The sequence below is a fragment of the Fukomys damarensis genome, unplaced genomic scaffold, assembly GCF_012274545.1.
Source record: "Fukomys damarensis isolate Sample0158 unplaced genomic scaffold, DMR_v1.0_HiC HiC_scaffold_1, whole genome shotgun sequence".
NCBI lineage: Eukaryota > Metazoa > Chordata > Mammalia > Rodentia > Bathyergidae > Fukomys > Fukomys damarensis.
The window spans coordinates 34,593,962-34,600,852 of NW_022900913.1; the positions used below are offsets into that span (position 1 = coordinate 34,593,962).

At 38.0% G+C, this 6,891-nt stretch overlaps 1 pseudogene; it reads right to left on the minus strand.

Annotated features, from left to right (window-relative positions):
• Positions 1-219: 219 nt before the first annotated feature.
• On the minus strand, positions 220-4,105 carry LOC104866103 (annotated as a pseudogene).
• Positions 4,106-6,891: the final 2,786 nt, after the last annotated feature.

Consider the following 6,891-nt stretch of genomic DNA (forward strand, 5'->3'; position numbering starts at 1 on the left):
TGAGAAGCAAGCAGTAGAACCACTGAGCTAAATCCATGGCCAAAAAAAAAGCCTTTTTTTTTTTTTTTTTTTGCTATAAGACTTTGACCCTACAGTTTTCCCAGCAACATAACTATGTCCAGCATGTACCATATTTTGCAAGCCTTTAAATTCAACAATCCAAATTGTCAATTCATATTATGTCCAAACACAGCCTCCTTGAGGACTACAGTAGGTCAGTTAGTCATCCAGGGGCACACAAACATCTTCTGATTCATCCCATTGAGGTGGATCATTTTAATCTTCTCCAACATCAACAGCTCTCCATCAGCTTCTTAATCTTCATTCTCCTCATATACTTCATCCTGAGGGAATTCTGTATCCTGTCCCTGATCTACACCTTCTTGCCCTCCTGGTTGTGATTTATTTGCACAGTCTACACAAACACCATAGTGGTGAGATCCATGTCTTATTTCAACACTGACTGCTAACATGAAGAACTTCTTACACACCCTACATTTCTATTTTTTATCCTTTGTGTTCACCAAGGAATGTCTCTTTACATGTTCTCTTTGAGTAAACAGCTTCCCAGAAATATCACAGTTAAATGATCTCACTCCAGTATGCACGAGCAAGTGCCTTTTTAGTGTTCATCAGTATTTACTTACATAGCTACAATGAAGGCATTTTCACTTGTTCACCATGATTAGAGATGATTTACCATTTTCCCAAATTTCCTATTTTGGCCAAGATTCTGGCAATAATCCATACTTGAAATCATTTGAAGTAACTGGTAGCAATTCATACTTGCAATCACTTACAGGCCAGGTATCAAACCATACTTATAATCATGTGGAATACCAGCATCACCTCCATCTTGAGCATACCAGGCATCAGTCAATAGATTTTCATTTATACCATCTGTCCCTGAGAACAGAGCACCATCCAAATATAGTTCTTACTTGATGGTTAGGGTCTTATTCTCTTCTGGATGGGCAAGAGGTGGCTACATCACTGAGGAATCTTCTAAATTTGTTTCATTATTAGGTGATGTATTACAGACAAATCTCTTTGTAGTTCGATTTTTCCTCCTTGTTTTGCCAGTCTCTTGAATTTCCTGGGAACCTATATTATTCCAAATGAACACTTTTCCTTGACCTGGAGACTCATTTTCAGCCATTTTAAGAGAACCATGCTGGGCCCAATTACTGTCACTCATTTGGTAGTTTTCCATCTGGTTCTCACTGACATTGCACTCATCATCCTCTATTTTTGTATTACTTGCCAAATTGGTAAGATTCTGTGTTGCTCAAAAACTGACAATTTTTTTTCTACTTTTAAAATTAATTTTACTGGTACATTTTTTTGGTACCTTTATAATCTATCTTGGTTCTTATTTTTTCCTCATTCCCCTGCCCTCCATTACACCCCTCCAGCCCTCCCTATTTACAAAGACTTTGTTTCCTTTTTTACAATTTCTCATATTAATTCCACTCCTTTTGTCATAATCGATTTTTTTTATCTCATTGAGTTTATTGATACATTTTAGGTATACAGTCCAGTTGCATTCATTATTGGGATCTTGTACCTTTACATGACGGGTCTTGGTTCTCATTTTTTTCCCCTTGTCCCTGCCCTACCTTCATCCCCTCCTATCCTCCCCATTTACAAACACTTTTTTTCCATTTTCTCATATTTTTACCCTTATTGCCTTTCCCCTACCCTTCCCACTTTCCATACACCTTTAGCCCTTTTCTTCCTATTTCACATTGTCAATTATATCATTAGGATCTTATGTACTATTATAATTTTTCACACTAGAGAAACTATTCAGTATTTACACATGTGTGCCTTATTTATTTCACTTAGGAGTATATCCTCAATATGTATCCATTATCCTATGAATGAATCTAATTTCTCATTCTTGATTGTTGAGTAGTATTCCACTTTTATAGAAAAACGACATCTTCTTTATCCAATCTTCAACTGATGGGCAAATGGGCTATTTCCAAGTTTTAGCTATTACAATCTGTGCTGCTATAAACATAGGTGCACATATATAACTGTGCTATGATTCTTTTGATTCTTTTGCAAAGCAGAGAGACGGCTTTGACCCAGCAGAGAGATGGCTGGGTCAAATGGAACCTCTCCCAGCTCTTTGAGGTATCTCCATATTGATTGCCACAGTGGTTGCACCAGTCTGCACTCTCACCAACAGTGGAGAAGGGTTCCTTTCTCCCCACAACCGCAGCAACATTTGTTATTGTGTGATTTCTTGATAGCAGGCATACTTAGTGGGGAGAGGTGGAATCTCAGTGTTGTTTTCATCTGCATCTCTCAAATGACCAGTGATGCAGAAAGTTTTTTTTTTAATATATTTACTTGCTGCTTTTACTTCTTTGTCTGAGAAATGTCTGTTCATTTCAGATGCCCATTTTTGAATCAGGTCTTTATATTTGGAGGGCCTGATTGTTTTGAGTTCTTTATATATTATAGATAATAGTCCCTTGAGGAGCAGCTGGTAAAATTTTTTTCCACATTGTAGGTGGTCTCTTAGTGCTGTTGATGGTTTCTTTTGCAGGGCAGAAGCTTTTTAGTAAGATGAGATCCCAGTTGTTGATTCTTTCTGCTAGTTCCTGTGCTACTGAGGATTTGTTCATAAAGCCTTTTCCTATGCCAATGTCTTCAAGAGTTCTGCCTAATTTATCTTCCAGAAAATTTAGTGTCTTTTTAAAAATATTTAGATCTTTAATCCACTTGGATTTTAGTTTAGTGCATGGTGAAAGATAAGGGTCTAGAAAAACTGACAATTTTTGATCCCATGATGAAGACAAACCATCTCTATTGATCGATTTTTCTGTTATAGTCCACATCTACAGACCCTGGAGCTTATGATTTAATTAATGCTTATATTTAAGGCATCTTTAATGCAATTTTAGCAAGTATGAACAACTTCACTCACCTGAAGGCAGCTGGCCATTGTCATCACTTCAATGGCATTTTGGCTAGTGAGCATCAAGTTACCTGAATGCAACAAGTCCAAGGTGAATGGAAAACCTTGAACTAAAGCAATATCTAAATGGGTAGTATTATTTTGTTTATGCCTGTCTTTGAGATTCAGTATAAAGTCTTAAAGAACCAGCTGCCTGCAACCAGGATGTCCTTGTGAGCTTTAAAGATTTTCCCATCTACCACAATGCTGACATCACAAAGAAAAATATCTTTCTTCCTTTGTTCATCTAGTTGTTCAGCAGTTTAGCCAACAGAGCCTGGGCCTTTTTTAGTTAATGTTTTTAATTATGTTTTCAATTTTATTGATTAATGTTGAGTTGTTTAGAATTTTTTTCTTCTTTGTTCAAATTTGGTAATTCATATGTATCTGGGAATCTGTCCATTTATACTGTATTTTCCATCTTCCTGGCATATAGGCTCTCAAAGTAGGCATTGATGGTCCTCTGGATTACTGCTGGGTCCACTATAATTTCACCCTTTCCATTCCTAATTGCAAGGATTTGGGCCTTTTCTTTACTTTGTTTTGATGAGGTTGGCTAAGGGTTGTCAATTTTGTTTATCTTCTCAAAGGACCAACTTTTGGTTTCACTGATTTTTTTTTGAACCGTTCTCTTAGTCTGCATTGCATTGATTTCTGCTCTAATCTTTATAATTTCCTCCCTTGAGGAAATGAGCTTTGGGTTTGTCCTGCTCTTCTTTTTCTAGAAGCTTGAGGTTCAGCCTCAGGTTGTTTAATTGACCTCACTTTGTTTTCCTAATATGAGTATTCAAAGCTATGAACTTCCCTTTTAAGACTGATTTCATTGTGTCCTATAGATTCCAATATGTTGTACTGACATTATCATTTAATTGTAGGAACTGTCTGATGTCTTCTTTAATTTGCTGTGTGACCCATTTTTATTCAGAAGCGCGTTGGTCAATTTCTGTATGCTTATGAAATTCTTGCAGTTTCTTTTGCTATTGATCTCTAATTTTATCACAGTGTCATCTGATAATATACAGGGGATCACTTCAATTCTTTTGCACTTACTTAAACATGTTCTATGAGTAAGTATATGGTCTATTTTGGAGAATGATGCATGTGCAGCTGAAAAGTATGTGTGTTCTGATTTTGTTGGGCACAACTCTCTGTAAACATCTGTTAAGTTCATTTGTTTGAGAGTATGATTGAGTTCTATTATTTCATTGATTATTTTTTATCTAATTGAACTGTGTGTAGTAGTGTGGTATTGAGGTCCCCTGCTCCTATTACTGTATTACTGCTTATTTGATTTTTTAAGTCCATTAGTATTTGTTTTACATAGTTGGGTGCATTAGTGTTTGGTGTATACTTATTAATGATTGTGATCTCTTAATATTGGATTGTTACCTTTATAAGGATTTAGTGTCCTTCTTCATCTGTCTCTGTTAGTGGTGGTTTGAAATCCACTTGATCTTCAAAGAGGATAGCTACTCCTGCTTTTCGGGAGGTTCCTGTCATTTGGAGTATTGTTTTCCACCCATTAACTTTCAGTCTATGAGCTGCTTTTTGAATTAACTGTTTTTCTTGTAGTTAGCATATTGTTGGAACTTGCTTCTTGACCCATTCTGTTAGTGTATTTCTTTTGATTGGTGTATTGAAACCATTAACATTGATGGAAATAACTGATATCTATTGACTTATCCTTGTCATTACTTTTTCTTTTTGTTGGATTTTCCCCATTTGCATTTAATTTCTTGCCATGCCCGATGGATTCATTCTGTTAGGCTTCCTGGGGTTGTGATCTTCACTGTCTTTTCCTAGGATGCTCTTTAAAATTTTTTGGAGTGCTGCTTTGGTATTCATGAAGTTCCTTAGATGCTCTTTGTCATGAAAGTATCTTATTTCTCCATCAATTTTGGAAGATAATTTTCCAGGGTACATCAATCAATTTAGAGGCTGAATTCCTTGAAATAATAGGTCACTCCAAGTTTTTCTTGCCTTGACAATATGATTCTGATTGGCTTTCCTTTGTACGTGATTTGTTTCTTTTATCTAACTGCTTGTAGAATTTTGATCTTCTGTTGGAGTTTTGGAATCTCAACTATTACATTCCTATGTGTAAATTTCTTTTTGATCAAGGCTAGTTGGAGTCCTACATGCCTCACTTACCTGTATATCAAGTTCTTTTCTCCTACTTGGGAATTTTTCTGCCATTATTTCTGTAAAGATTTTTTTTAATGCCATCTGCACTCTCTATTTCTTCATTTCTTCATTATTTCATTATTCTTTGCATCATCTAGCAGCTGCTGGAGTGATTTCTTGTGGTCCCTTACTATTTTTAAGAAAATTTTCTTTTCCTGATCACTAATCACGATCCTATCTTCTGTATCTGAAATTCTGTCCTTGCATTGGCTTATTCTGCTGTGTAAACTTTCAGTGGAGTTTTTTAATCTCCTGGAAATCTGTTTGCATCTGTTTTATGGATTCCATTTGTTTCATGTGTTGGGATTCCATCATGTTCCTCAGCTCCTCTGTTTTTTTTTAATCTGTATCTGCTCCAGACTTATTAATCATGTCTTGCACTATGGGCATTATTTCTGCTGTTATCTGAGTTATTATTTCTGATTTCATTTTTTCCAGGTCCTCTTTCATTGCCAGTTCAGGGAGTCCAGGTGTTTGAGTATTAGATTGTTTCATCTTGTCGTCCTTTGGGGTTGCCTTAGTTGATCTGGAAGTCTAGTTTTGAGACTTGTTGACATGATTTTTTATTTCAACAGATGCAGCCTGCTGCACCTTTGTTGAGGCAACTTTTTGCTCACCCAATAGTCTTGACTTCTCAGCAATCCACTGAGAGGCCTTTACTCTGCTTATCATCATTACACCAATTCCTGGGCTCAGAATGGTGGCCTTCTGGATCCCTGAGCTGACTTCTTCTCTGGGCAGGCTTCTGGCTGAGGCCTGTGCACACTTTGGATGGTATCTAGGTGTGCCTCTCACTGGGGCTCCTATACAGCTATTGTCTGGGAGTGTCTTTGGTTGGGGCTATGCACATCCATTCCTGTTTACAGCACAGGGTTCTGGTTAGGGTCTCTGTCCACTTCTTAGTTGTATAGGGGTGAGCCTCTGGATGTTACTTGTGTACCCATGTAGCTCTTTTCCAGGCTATCCCTTTATTTTGGCCCCTGTGCCCAATCCACTGGAGTCAGGGCAGAGCCCTGGCTGGGATCTGCCTGTAGCCACACTGCTCTGGTCCAAATTGATGCTCCCTGGGATCTGCATGCACTTACAGATAGTATGGCAGGCCTCTGGCTGAAGCTTGTGCACCTGTGCAGCTCTTTTTTAGGTCAGCCTTTGGCATGGGCAGGTGTGCCTGAGCCTCTGGAGTGGAGGCAGAGCCCCAGCTGGGATCATCTTGCAGCCTTGCCCCTTTGTTCCACACAGCTGCTCCCCTGGATCTGTGTGCATTTATTGATGGTATGAAGGGCCTCTGGTTGAAACTTGCACACCTGTGCAGCTCTTTTCTGGGCCTTTGGCTTTGGTGGGTATGCCAGAGCCTCTGGCATCAGGGCAGGGGCCCTGAGTTGGATCTACTTTCAAATATGCCCCTCTGGTCCACACAGCTGCACCCAGGATATGTGCACACTTACTGATAATATGTGGCTCTTGATTTTTTTGTAATTAGTTTCTCAAATATCTAGAATCTATGTTGAGGAGTTGAATCAACATATATTTTGCCTTTATCACTTCTGTCACTTTGAACTACAAAAAATTATGTTTTGGGGACACTTTTCAAATGTTCATTTGTTTCTAAACATTTCTTTGATTTTTTTTTTCTGAAGCAGGTCCCAAAAGCTTAACCAAGGTCAGAATTCATTCAAGATGCACTGATCTCTTTTTGAGCACAGATTCTAGAACTAGAAGCCGCATGAGTTTTCTGG